Below are 14,463 nucleotides of genomic sequence, written 5' to 3' on the forward strand. Positions count from 1 at the left end.
TCATTCACTGTCAAATTTTCAGTGTAAGATTATAAGACATATGTCAGATCAGTGTCCAAAGCTTTCCAGGTGCTGGACACACCAAGGCAGTCCCGTATTTTACACAATATTAAGTATATTAAATGGGAAAAGCTGCTCAGTTATTAGAAGTCAGTTACAGAGGGTACTCTAGCATGTGATATCATCTACTCTGAGGAATGCAAAATGCAGGGGAGGGGGGAGCAGCATGACTCTATATTGTGTGTGGACTCATGATGCTGTCAGAGTGTCAGCAGGATGAACAATGAAAAGGATGTTAACTAAATTTTGATGTGCAAGAACATGTGTTTAATTTGCAAGATGCTTTGTTTAATTAAAAGGTAAATACCATTTACAATTCCTCTTGCAGACAAATTTAGAGCAGCAACAACACCTACAGAGTGTTCAAATTGCCAGCAGAATTTCTTGGATGCATTTGATCAATTAAAAGGGTACACATTTGGGGAAAAATAATTATTTTTTCCATTTGTTTTCAAATAGAAATGGCTTTATTTTCTATAAACAGATTATTCCTAGAATTTAATGCCTAGCTAAGTATGGATTTAAAGATCCAAAAACTATATTATTATGTACCTGGTGCACAGCAAATATATCTGAAGGCTAAAAGCTTCTCTTGTCACTCAATCTCCATCTCAAATAGGATTTGTTTTCCCCTTGCTGTCTTTCTGCTTTTCTTTTTTTGGTAGGTTAGCTCCAAAAGGAATGTGGGTCACGAAGACCCTTTCACCCCTCCAGAAAGATAACCTCAATCACATTATTTGGGAGGTTCAACATAATTATTCCATAAACTCTGTCCAATCTTAAGGCAGATAAAAAAGATCTCAGATCTCAAGTTTTCCTTGACTTAAGATTTGCTACTTGTGACCACGGTGGGAGAGCATGCTATTACTTCTTCTGGCTTCGGGGCACAAAAAGTTGAAAAAGACCCAGACTTCCTTACTTACAACTTCTAATCTCCGTAATACAGGTAGTAGAGATAACAATTCGACCACATTTCTGCAATTCAACACTTCGTGTAGTTGTAGCTTGGTTTCGGATATGCTTGGAGGCAGGAAATATACCAGTGACTCTCCGGAGAATCCAACTTAATCATTTCCCTGGTTGACACCACCACATGACATCTGACAACATGAAAGTGAAATTCTGCAAAATTTCTTCAACAGTTCACATGCAGTGAATTGGACTTGGGTGGCCCCCACTATGGAACAAACATCTAATAGTTTCTTTCAACCAGTCCTGCTTACATGTTTTGTGTTACGTGACTAACATGTAAAAGACTAAAATATGAAATAGTCAAACTATTATATTATTAACATATTATATTATAAATTATATCTGTTATATTACTATATCATCAGAACTCCGAAGAAAATAAAAACTAAACTGGCAGAAAACAGTACAAAAGAAACTTCAATGGAGTAAATGCACTTTTTCTCCTTGTAATATCAGACAAAACCCTCCTCTCCCCTGTCCCAAATTAACTAAAAGTTTTATTCTGTATATTTGCCGAGAGGGAGCTTCCTTTCATTGCCAAGTCAAATACAGTAAAACACTAGGGGGAAAAAGTGCTCCCCTCAAGTGGTAAATACGGATATAAGACAATTGGCCATTGGTCCAAACCTTGACAGGCAAAAATTCTTGTAAGGGAAGTAGCAGGGAAGGGATTTAAGGAAGTTACTGTATCCTAGTCATTTGATAATTTTTCATTTCAATGTCCAGTATATGTTCCCTTTGTAATGACCAGTTGTTTTCTTAAAAAACACCATTTTTAATGAATCTCACAATCACAAAACCCAAGATTTTACAAGATTGAATTATTAATACCTTTCCCTCCCCAATTATTCCATTGATGAGGGAAGACTACCATACACCATATTCTAAAAGGGAAAAGTTGAGTTAATCACAAAAACCAATTATAATAATCCCTGAAGCTTCTGCCTTAAACTCAAGATAGTGCTCTCTTGCCCTTTGGTTCATCTGCTAGGACAGTCTAATATACATTTGAAAATGTGTCAAACATCTTGTTGAATAATTTCCTCTTTGATCTCTTTTTTATTTCTTTATCCCAGCACCTGTACAAGTCTATGTTTTCTCACAGGCATTTAATTCCCGATTCACAGAAAGACCCTGTGATGACTCTGGGAAACAGTCCTCCTTGGTCCATGGATGGATCATCTGAGAGGGCCCTACTTACCCAGTTAGGGCTTGCTATGACCATTTACTACTAATTTCCAGTTGGTGATTTTATTATTTGGTGATTTCATTATTTAGTTGTTCATTACTTGGTTTCATCATAAGTTCCTCAAATTTCTTTAACAGGAAAAGCAGAAGAATATCAGCATATTTTTGTCTGCCTTGAATTTTATAATCTATTAGAGGTAATTTTTAAGAAAAATGTCTTTATGAAATGTCTTTATAGCCATTGTTAAGACTGCCATTTGATTCTGTCCCACTCCACCACCAGAATATGTTTCAACAAATGAAGGCCTTTTTTCAGGACTGTTTTATTTTTCCCTCTGTTGAATTCCTAATGCCTAGAACAGTTGCCAAGTTCATGACAATAACTAGTTGTTGAAAGAGTGACTGAATCTCTGACAATGAAAGAAGTAGGGACGTGATGCTGTGAGAATGCACGGGTCTTGGAGCTTGAATACAGAAAATCTGGGTTCCAGTTCCCATTCTCCCTCTGACTAGATGGGTGACCTTGAGAATTCTGTGTTACCTCTCAGGACATCAATTTATTCATCAGTAAAATAAAAGGGTTAAACTAGATCATTCCAAAAAGCCCTTCAGGTCTAAAAATCTGTGAACAATTTATGGTATAAATTCACACAGACAAGCAAGCTTCATTATATAACATAATAGTTCAAAACTGATATTGATACTAAGGGTTTTAATGAGAGGTGAGAGGGAAAAAAATCCCAACTTGACAATGACAATCATGTTAAACTAAATTAAACCTTTGGAAAAATCACAGATCCCCAACATGACAGGAGGCCATGTGGCCAAATAATCTGCACAAAAGTGACTGAGAAACCTAAGACATGGGCTGCAGCCCAATCAGTGACTTAAGGCAGTTCATCTGGTTTTCTCTGATACTTTGAGCCTTACTGAAAATGGAGGAACCCTAAGATCGTTTTTTGAAACATATTCTGGACCTGAACTACCTTTAACATAAAGGGTAAATCAGTTTCCACAATTTACTTCAGTACATCATAAGTGTGTCTTAAAATGTGGATGCCAGTCAAAAATCTTTGGCCAATTAATATAGTGTATATATTTTTTCTGTTAAAGTGTTCATTCCAGAGGTTTGTTTTGACATTTTTACTGTAACCATTCACAGTTGCAAAGAAGAAATATATGAATGGAGACGAAAGGCACCAAAATCTTGTTAGTGTTAAACTCCTTTGTGAACAAAAGCTAGCAGAAATAAATGTAATGTGGAATGGCTTTCCTGGAGTAGGGTAGGATGGGTCTTGGGGGTTGGAGAAGACTAAATTGGTACTGAGACCAGCCTTTCAGATATCTTTTTAACTGCTTTAACTGCTTTTCAAGCTAAGCTGATGTAGTTATTTTAGTCTTTTGCCATTTTTGTCATTTAATTCACCACTGAGAATAGCCCTATTTCCACATTTGCATCTTTTCAGTATAAAAAGGTATTCACAATTAAGGTGAAAGAAAGCTTCCTCACTGAGAAATATGGGATTTGGGTTGTTAATGATCTACTGCTTAGCATTTTCAGAAAAACCAAGGATCTTTTTGTGTTTCAGCAGTATGGTGAACTGAAATGGATATAGAACCTGGACCTGCAACTCTGGTTTTAAGGCCTGGCTATGCACTTTGCTATGGTAGCTAAATGGATTCATTCTCTCAGTTTTCTCATCTGTGAAATGGGGATAGGGAGTTCACAACAAACATTTTAAAGAGCAACTATCTCCCTTTGATCAAATGCTTTCATTCCAGGAAAAGAAAATATTTTCTTCTTTTCTTTACGAAAAACAAGACAGACCTGAAATATTAGCTTAGTAACTACCAGTCTGAATTCAATACAATAAACCTGAGTTCTCAAGGTATCTCTTTTACTGGCTGCTTTCAGATCCTTGCTCTTCTGCTTACCAACTGTTATAACCTTGGTCAAGTAAATAAATCTTCCCAATCCTTACTTTCCTTCTCTGTAAAATGTGAAACTATCATAGTAGCTAATCCATAGGATTGCAGTGGAAATTAAATGAGAAAATGACGGTAAAGGTTGCAACACAGCACCTGGCAACGAGTAAGCACTCAACACATGTTAGTTTTTATTGTTATAATTGCGATTTTATCCTCAGGGGGAGCTGCAACCCTTTACGGCCTGTTCAGATCTCCTGGACTGATGAATATAGAGGAAAGATACCAGATCCCTCTTTACTTCAGCCCCATCCCCTTCCTTATTAGCAGGTCAAAGATTCTGTCATCCACCTGAAAATACCAAATAAGAAAACAGACGCCATTTTAATAGATTGTCTCGTGGATCTTTCCTAGATAGACCAAACTAATTCCAGGGACAGTAAAAAAACAAACAAACAAACAAACAAACAAAAAAAGTCATTTGGTTTATTTCCCCAGAAGAATGTGTGAAGAAAGTAGAAGCCAATATTAATAGTGCTGATCCCTTACTGGACCTATCTATACTTATTTTTTGCCTAAGCTTATGATGTTTTTAAACTATCTTTCTCCAAAGACAGTAAACATCCAGAGGCAACAGACTTTCCTAAAAGTCACAATAATCATAGCCTACTATGCCCATCTCTAACTCAAGGCTGCCTGAATAGAAAGAAACATTGTGATTTCTAACAACCTTTTCCTGAGAACAGAAAAGCATACAGCCTATTTCACTGTACCACTCAAAGCATATAGCCTATTTCAAGGTTAAACTAATTTCAAAACGCCATACAAAACTAAGTCATGAATTGTCTAGATAAACAAAACAATCACTTCCCCAGTTCCACAGTGAGGGGTGGGAGCACAGGAAACCTCCCAGAAGTGGATGACTCTCTCTCTCCCTCTCAGTGTAAGAATGAAAACTTTTCGGCCCATGCTAGGACTTAGGACTGAAAGTAGGATTCACACTCAGATACGGGAGGAAGTGTTAAATTAAGAGGAATCTGTCTTCCTTTACCCTCCCCCTCCCCAATTCACAGAATAATTATTGGTGTCTACGACCTGAAATATTAGTAAACATTTCCTCCAATAGCTGAGGAAATGCTTCCAGAAACATGCACATCGGTATACTCTTCCAGACTGGCAAGTGTGGGTTTGAAGAGAGAGAGAGTGTGTGTGTATGAGAGAGAGAGAGAGAGAGAGAGAGATTTTGATGCTTGGAAAACATGTTTTACAAAGCGGCCACAATTTCTTTTTCGGGGGGCCCCTTTTGGCTCCTTCAGACTTCAGCCCAGAGAACCAGAAAAGGGTCAGAGACGCACGAGGGAGAGGCTGAACTCACACTTACCTTTGACCAGTAGACGAGGTGAGAGTGGGTTTTGGCGCTTTGTTTGTTTTTGTTTTGTTTTCTGTTGCTTTTAGCACGCCCCCAGCGCCAGGGCGCTGGAGGGTGGAGGCGGGTCCGGGATGGGCAGCGCCCGCGGGGCGGAGGGGACCGAGCGGGCCGCCGCGCCTGCCGCGTCCGGCCAGCAGGGGGCTCCGGCGCTCTTCTCCGGGCGCGTGGGGCTCAGCCGGCGCGGCCCGAGACTCGGGCAGGGCAGGGGAGCTGGAGAAGGGAGGACCAGGGGAGGAAGACGAGAACTTGAGAGAGACCGACGGGTTGAGCCGCACAGCGGGGTTTCCCAAGAGCCAGCGGAGCCTTCTCGGAGCTGCTTAAGACATGACAAATCCTGGAGGCGCCAGGCGTTTTCGTGAACGGGGTCCGAGCCTCCCCCTTACCACGGCTCCAGAGTCCCGCGGGGCCGTCTCGCTCCGGCCTCTAGCCCAGGGCGCCCTTGGCCCGACGGGCAGCCGTCCTCGCGAGGGCGTTAGGGGGCGAGCCGTTGTCCCTGGCCCAAACTCGGGAGGACGGCAGAGAGTGCGGCCAGGGCTGAGGGGAGAGCGGTGACTCCCACGCCCCCGCGCCCGCACCAACCGCGCCTCGCGCTTCTGGAGCCGCAAAGCGCAGGCCCACTTAGGAGAGACAACGGTTTTCTATGGACGTCCTGTGTAAACCACACCTTTGCTTTGGCTTCCTTTCCTCGATCTGAAATCCAAGGTGGTGGTTGATTTTTTTCGCTCTCCCACTCTCCCAGAGGAGGCCCCCGTCCGAGCCAGCGTTGGCGGGCTGCGGCTGCTGAAACTAGAGTTCCTGTGGCCAGCATGGTGCCCCTTGCCCGCTCCGGGGCTTCAGAGGAGAGCGAGCCCGGCCCGGGGCCAGAGTGGCCGGTCTGCCCCGCGAAGGCGCTGTGGGTCTGGAGACTTTGCGCTCTTCACTTCGCCAGACAAGTTTAGCCCGGGGCCCGCCCGCGGCACCTGGCCTCCGGCGGTTTTCGAGACCCTCTCTCAAAACTGCGCGAGCACTGAGATCGCTCTGGTATTAGCTTGCCTCCCTTTAGATGAGGAAGACATTGTATCTTTCTAAGGGGGTCTCTCAGACCTGTTATGTTGGTCTGCAGTGGTAGTGATGGCCTTGAATTTGTTTAAACTTACTGCCCACGACACCTTCTCCCCAAATTCCCCATACCCACACAGTACACTCCATCACGGCCACCACCACTCCCACTCCATTTGCATTTGAAAACCTCTGGAAACATAAGCGCTTTCAGGATGAACTCTCTCTCTCTCAGTTTCTCTCTCTCTCTCTCTCAGTTTCTCTCTCTCTCTCTCTCTCTCTCACACACACACACACACACACACACACACACACACAGCCCGCCAAGTGGAAACTGAGTTGAGTCATAGGATGCATAAGAATAGGATTGGATGGTCCTTTGCTTCTGCTGATAATCCTGTTTAATAACCTAGGATTCCAGCAATAACAGCATTACAGGGTTTCTAGAACTCTGTTCTGATCCTTTAGAAACTATTAGAACAATAGTAATGATAGTAGGAGGAGAAGTAGGATTATGTTTTTCAAGACACTTGCAAGCAATCTGCTACATCTTTTATGGGAGAACTTAAAAATATTCCCCTTGATTAAGACTCACAGGTCAAATATCATATCTCTTTTCTGGAGGCTAATTAAAAGCAACTCTGTTCTTAGGTATTTGACAGTCATTTGAATCAAGATACCTGAAAATTTCTGACTCAATAGCAATGTGCTTCAGTACACACAATCAGGTATAATCATATATATGTGAGATATGACTTTGAAGGGGAGATTACTTAAAAAAAAAAAAAAAAAAAAACACCTACTCGAAGACAACTAGAAATGGCTGCTGCAGGCAACCAGTCACTGTTCTGGCTACAACATATTTGTGCAATTAATAGTCTCACAGCCTAGTCCAAATGCCCTCTTTACACGGAGCAGGAGTGTTAATGAACTGTAGATGCAAAGCTCTTAATGTATAGATGTAGTGTCCTCTTGAAATTTAACAAGCTTTGAAAATGTAATAAAACAGAGATAAGTATTCAGGTTATTTTTGTTTTGTGTTGACTTGTGTTTTTAATATTGTTTAAAATATGACACAGTTATCCCCAGTTCCTATCCCATATGTCCATTCTGGAGGACCCAGAAAACATATCAGTGGTTAGGGTAACAAAAAATCCTCCAAAAATGACTCAAGTTTTGCCACTAAACTTAAAGTCTTTTTTGAGCGTTTCATAACAGCTTTAAAATAGCAAAGTGCAGTTCATGTTTCTAGCTACTTTAATAAAATGTTGAAATAATACTTCTATAATTTGACTAAGTAAGATTCTTATTGATGGCTAATTTGGTGTTAGAATTGATTATATTTCACATAATGATATCCCACTGCTCAATGAGATGAATATTTATATAACAGGGAAATACCATTGCTGGTTTCTTTACAACTCAGTGTGAATAGCCACATCATTGACTTCCAAAGAATAAAAAGATCTTTCCATAAACCTTCTGAAGTCATTTCTATAAACTTGCTCCACTTTGTAATATTGTGAAAGAGTTGATGTAATTTAATTTCTCTTCTGTCAATTATAAATTTATTTCATCTGGGCAAGGTGCCCTATTTGGAAAAGTTGATTGTGGGAAAGGATGATGGTATAGCAGGAGTATGGAGGCTAAAATAATGTTTCATTTTATAACCAAGAGAAACGGTGTAATTGACCTCATCATATCAGGAGCAGGGAGAATCTGAAACAGTTTGATTTGCACGCACTTCATTGAGTCTACCAAGAGCATACCGACATCAAATTGCCCAGGGCTATATATTTATTACTGAGAATTCATAATTCCAGTTCTGTTATGTTTGGTTTTTTTTAATTTTGCTGGCTCTTGTGGAATAAGGATAAGGGAAGATGAAGAAAACCATACTAAGTGCATCAAAATGCTCCTTGTATCACAACAAAGTGGATGGTTTACTCCATGCAACTAAATTCTCAGAAGAAAAACTGAAATCACGTCTTTAAAGAGCATTTTTTCTTAATGTACTACCTATCTGTAAATAAAAAGTTTAAACCATAATGAAAGCAAACTTAAAAAGTTGACTCTAGTTAAATATTGGAAGAGACTGAGTAACTTGACTACCATCAATTTCCTGAGGACTTGGCCAAATTCTGCCTGCACTTTCAGCCTAACCTGCAGGGGGCAATAGCTTGACACGAATGACAACAAAGGCTGCTGAACTATTAGACTTGAATATCTGACTATGACCCTGGAATGTTGTGTAGGTTGGAAAGGGTGCTTAATTAATGTATATTGAAACAAAAGATAGGAAAATTGTTTGATTTGTCTTCAAGCTATATTTTTAGACTAATTCATAACTGTTAGTTTTTTTTTTTTTTCTTTCTTAAAGAGATTATCAAAGTTTTAGGAGACACATTCATCTTTAGAATTTTCCTGAACGAACACTAATTGTTTACTATGGAATTTGTGTAATGTATGTTACCAAAGAAAAGGCAGCAAAATCAAAATGACCATAGTTTTCAGTGTTCAAATGAATGACAAAATCAGAGGAAACATGGAATTTTCAGATATAGTTAATAAAAGATTGTCACATATCTAGATAATAAACTCTATTTCAATATTTTTTAAAACCTATAACTATAAATGGGTGGGGGAAGTCATCTCATTGTTTGCAATAGGTCTTCTTTCCATATATCAAACCTTAATTTTTAAAACTGGTTTAAACTTAAAATCATGATCAACAATTAGTGAGTTATCTCTTTTATTGCTATATATTTTTCTATTACAAATGGAATAGAATTTATTGGCTATTGATAATCCACACTCTCTTTCCCTCCCTCTTGGTATTTCCACTCCCTCCCCCATCCCTATATTTCCCCATCAACTGATCTGCGAAGACTGGAAACAAACCAAAAGGGGTTTTGGCTAGAGAGAGTAATTACAGAATTAGAAAGGAAAACTCTTCTCATCTCCTCACTGCAATCATATTTAATGTTCATTATGTCAATTTTAAATGATACAAAATGCCTTCCCCAAAAGGCATCCTGATTTCAAGAAGTCAAAAGTGTACCTGGCATTAAACAGCCTTGAGTCAATCCTGGTGGGATTAACTGGACTGAGTTTCTGTATACTGCACATGCTATGGATCTACTTTGATCACAGTAAGGAAAAAAATGATAATAGATTTTTTTTAAAAGAATTGCTGCACAGGAGTGTTCCGTTTCTTTTATATGTCAGAGTTTGATCTTGATAAAAACCTTTTAAAACATCCTTTTCCCCCCACTATGGTAAAGAGATCATATCTATTTTTGCTTTTCTTTAAGAAAAGAAAATGGGGATTGCTTACACGGGGAAAGAAAATTTTATTCTCCAACACCCCCTCCCATTCTACTAAACCATTTTAGTCGACATATGTTTGTTATCAGAGAGAGGTGCTGTGAACACACAGCCATTTTCTTAGCAGCTTTTTGACTGTATGTTACCATAGTCCCACAAGGCATTGGTCCTTTCCCATTGGGAAGTCATGAATAAGAGACTATGAAGCTTGCACGTCAGATCTTCCTCAATTAATCCACCATTAGCATGTTTGGGATCCACTACTGGATGGTTAACAGCAGCTTTTGTAACTGTACGCCGACCATATCCAATTATGCTCTGCTAAAAATGAACTCTTTGCAGACCAACCCTCTCGGCTGTCAGTGTTTTCCGTTTTCCTATTTTAACGTTTGTGTATAGTGGCAGGCGACAGATGGTGTAGATCAGATCGATTTGATTGCATTAGATGATTTTTTCCCTTCCCCACTCCTTTCTGGAAGCTCGCATCAGCTGAAGGCTATCGCCTGGGACTCCTCGGAAGCATGAGCAAGCCGCCACCACGCGAAGGCACTGGGGCACAGCCAGCGCTAGGCGCCGAGGTCCCTTCCTAGGGCTTGTTAACACTGTAACCCGGCACTCGGAGAGAAGCAGCAGCTCCCACTGCCCAGAGCCTACCTCACCGCACATCAGATGACTCCCTGGCTTCTACACACAGTTGGAGTTCCGCTTGAAACCTGGATTTAGAGGGTAAGCACTTCAATCGAGATGGATTTGTGACAGTTACTTTGCCATACAGCAAGACAAATCTCAGCAAACGTAAAGGATGTAGGATGTATGGGAGAGGGAGACTATGTTTACATCGAAAAATGTGTTTCTTTTTGTCTGAGAACGAGAGTATTATTCAGTAAAGATGTGTATACTCTTTTTCCATTGATTGTAAGAGTCGACTACCACCCTCCTCCCGATTTTTTCTCTCTCCTTGGTGTTTCCCCCTTTCTACTTGAGAGGGAAGGAGAGAGGGAGAGGGAGGGAGTCAAGGGGGAAGAGAGAGAGAGAGGGAGAGGAGGGGGAGAGGGGGGGAGAGAGAGAGAGAGAGGCATTTCAGCTTTAGCTTAATTGGCTTATTTCCTCAAACCGATTGCTTTGTCGCGTTTCTTTATGTATTTTTGGTTGCAAATTGCGAAGCGATTAACTGGAATGGGTGTTGGAGTGTGGGGGATAGCATACGAAAGTACTGGGAACCGTCAGTGAGTCGCGGTGGCCTTGAGAGATCAAAAGGTGCTGAAAGCCCCCTGCCCGCAAAACACACCTCTAGTTATTGGGGCGCGAGAGAAATGTAGATTCTAATAAACATGGCTTGCAGGAGTCGATGAACAAAGGTACTTAATGCGGACCTAAGCCTCCGCTGATATTGTTCCGCTAGCAGTATCTAAATATTCAAAAGCGAAGTGTAAGTTGATCAACAAACGCCCTAATGGTATTGGGCTTTTTCCCTTTTCTGTTTTTGTGTGGAGGGTGGAGAAGAGGGGGAGGGTGGATGGGTGGGGGAAATCCGACAGCTTAAGGAGGCTTGAATTGAATATGCACCCAGCGGCAGTGGTCTCGTAGGAAATGGTGTTCTCGTAAGTCAGGCTGCCCCGCTCAAGCACGAGAGAGCTTTGGTTAGAGCTCAGAGCGTCAGTTCTGCTGCGAGTGCTGCCGGCAGTCGGCCCGGGTTGAGCTGTCCACTCGTCCAGGTGCTGAAGCTGGTGGAACATTGGGTAGGTAGGGAAAAGGCTGGCACTGCTACTTGGGTAGAAAGAAAGCATATCAACTGCGTTGTTCTAGTTTCTTAAAGCTTGTGAGTCTGTGGGTCACTGTGTGTATATATTTCATTTTAATTGTGAGGAAGCAAAACTGAAGGAGACTACTTGGAAAGCATTGAAAAGCTGTGTGGGTATTTATGCTGTGATTCTGATGCCCTGTGTATTGGTGTGTGTCTGTGTGTGTGTCTGTGTGTGTGTGTGTGTGTGCCTCCCTTGACCATCCTTTTGAATTTAAAACGTTCCATTTAGTAAATCCAAGCCTATCTGTATAATGTGTTTCTTGTTTTCCTTTTAATATTAGTTGAGATTTAAATAGAAGAGTGCAGAAGCAAATGTACACTTTGCTCATAGACTATTGCATTACTTTCCCTAAGGGCTTTTGTTTCTAGGAGTTCAAGCTGAAGAGAACCTGTCAGCTTTCTGAATTTTTTTTTCTTTTGGTTCTAGCCCCAGAGAAAAGCTCCACTTTATACCTATGTTAGGTAACAGCATAAAACAGTGCTTATTTATTTGTTTTATTGATATCTGTCTTTTTGTAAGTGGTGTACTTAAGAGTTATCTGAAAATAATGTAAAACAGGCTGGTAGTTGGGCTATACTGGTTTTCTTTCTAGTTATTTTAGGTTCAGACATTATATATTAAACATCTATTCATAAAACCTAGAATTCAAGTTGATTTTTCCATCTGTAACATGTCAAGAAAATGATGAGTTGGTGTGCCTGGATAAATATTATATTTTTTAAAAAAAAAATAAGAGTGAGCACAACCTAAGTGCCTTAAATTGCAACCAGGTCAGTTAAAGATGAGTTGTGGTAGTGGGAGAGATTCTGTTATATAATTACTCCTTGATGAAGAGCTATTTGCACTTACATAATTTGGGAAATCATAATGTCTATTGCCATGTTTCCATATTCCCCCCCATTCCCCTTACATGGATGTACTTTCATGTATTTGAGAGTAAAGGGGAAAGCAAATTGAGAACTTTCTAATGAAGCTACACCATGTCTTGGGTAGTGACGTTGCACTTGTCCATTTTATTTAGTGAACAATAAACCCCCATTATCAGAATATCCACTGCAGGATCTTAAGACAAAGCTTTTCCAGTAAGAGCCATATTGATCATCAAAGAATCACAGAGATTCTCTCTCTAAATGCCAAAATTACACTCACTTTGCAAATGAGTTTTTATTGGCTTTCTCTTCTTAAAATAATTTTTATGAACACAGAGCTTCAAAGGTTTTTCTGTAGAGGTGTCCACAACAGCTGTACAGCAATGCATTTATAGTATATATTTTAAAGGTGTGCTATGAAATTAAATATTGTGGTGATATAAAATGATACTTAAATCATAGAAGCTCTACCAGCTTCTCAACTCAGTTAGTTTTGATACTATGGAAAATGGATTTAATTATTGTAAGCCTTGGAGCTTTTTTTTTCTTTAAAAATCATTATGTTGTATAGCTCTAAGGCCTTCAAAGGAAAGATGCCTATTTTTGTAAATCTATAAGTATTTGATTTCAAGTAGTAAATTGAATGACTTTATTTTCTATGATCTTGGACTTGAGAAAAATGCATTTCCAAAACATACTATTGAAAATTTCACCCATGCATGACCCTATCTTTATTTAAGCCTCACTTCTTCCCAAAGCCGTCTAGGCAAATATATTTGTAATGTTTGTGTGGGTAACTATTCATGTCTCTTACAGGGTTCTCTGGCTGCCATGGCACTCAATCAAACCACCTAGAGTGGACTGGCCGAGACCAGACTGGGTACCAAGCAGAGAAGTGCAGAGGAAGGCACTGGGAGAGCACCAGGTAAACTGAAGGTTACTTGTCACTCCCACTTGTGCCCAAAGATCCTTGCCACATCTTTCCTCCTCACTGGAAAGACAGCACTCTTCTGTGTTAAGTATTTGGTTTTGTGATTTGTCTTTCAGAATTGGAAATAGAGCGGCCATTTGGATTTGGGCAGGAAGCAGCCGAGCACAGCTTTGGATCCTTCTTTAGGGAAATCGAGTTATGGATTTATGGTCCCGGTCAAGCTCAGCCCATCCCCAGCCAGGGGCGGGCTCAGCGAGCAGCAAGAGTTCTGGTGGCGGCAGCGGCGGCAGTAGCAGCGGCAGCGGTAGCAGCGGCAGCGGCAGCTTGGTCCTCTGACTCTCTTCGGTGACGGGTATTCTTGGGTGGATAATACGGATTACGTTGTTATTGCTTAAGAATACGCGTAGTCGAGGAGAGTACCAGCGGCAGGGGGGCAGCGGCCGCCCTCCCCAGCCCACCAGCTGGCCACTAAACGCCCGTGGTTGCCAAGGTAGCACTTTCTTGTTCTTTTCATTTCCTCGGGTGTTTTCGCACTGGTTCCACCGAAAAGGCTGTGCGCTGCGCCTCTGGTGACCAGGACTGGAAAATGGGTTCGCGCAGGGGGCGGGGGGCGAGGTGAAGGGGATGGGCGGGGAGAGGAAGGGGGTCCGTTCCCCCGAGCCTGTGGGGCGGTTCTGTGTCCCTGCCCGCTCCTCTCCTCTCCACGGTGGGGTGCGGCTCGGGGGAGAGACGCGTTCTGGGCAATTTTCTAAAGTTGGGAACGACTGAAAGGCCTTGAGCAGTTTGGGAGCGTCGCGAGTGAGGTGCTGAAGCTGGGCAGAGGGTCGCTGGGGGCTGCCTCCGCAGAAAGGGCGTGTCCGTGGGCGAAGGTGCCCCCGCAAGCCTGCGGAAGCGCGTGACTTCGCGAATCCCGGGCCC

General features: G+C 41.5%; 1 long non-coding RNA gene across 1 annotated transcript in view; it reads right to left on the reverse strand.

Annotated features, from left to right (window-relative positions):
* Positions 1-6,267, reverse strand: part of LOC135972039 (uncharacterized) — a 238,518-nt gene extending 232,251 nt beyond the window's left edge. The window contains exon 1 of the long non-coding RNA XR_010588610.1: positions 5,528-6,267. This is a non-coding gene — a long non-coding RNA (uncharacterized lncRNA). The remainder of the gene's footprint in view (positions 1-5,527) is intronic.
* Between the last annotated feature and the right edge of the window lie 8,196 nt (positions 6,268-14,463).

The sequence above is a fragment of the Macaca fascicularis genome, chromosome 1 (assembly GCF_037993035.2).
Source record: "Macaca fascicularis isolate 582-1 chromosome 1, T2T-MFA8v1.1".
NCBI classification, from domain to species: domain Eukaryota; kingdom Metazoa; phylum Chordata; class Mammalia; order Primates; family Cercopithecidae; genus Macaca; species Macaca fascicularis.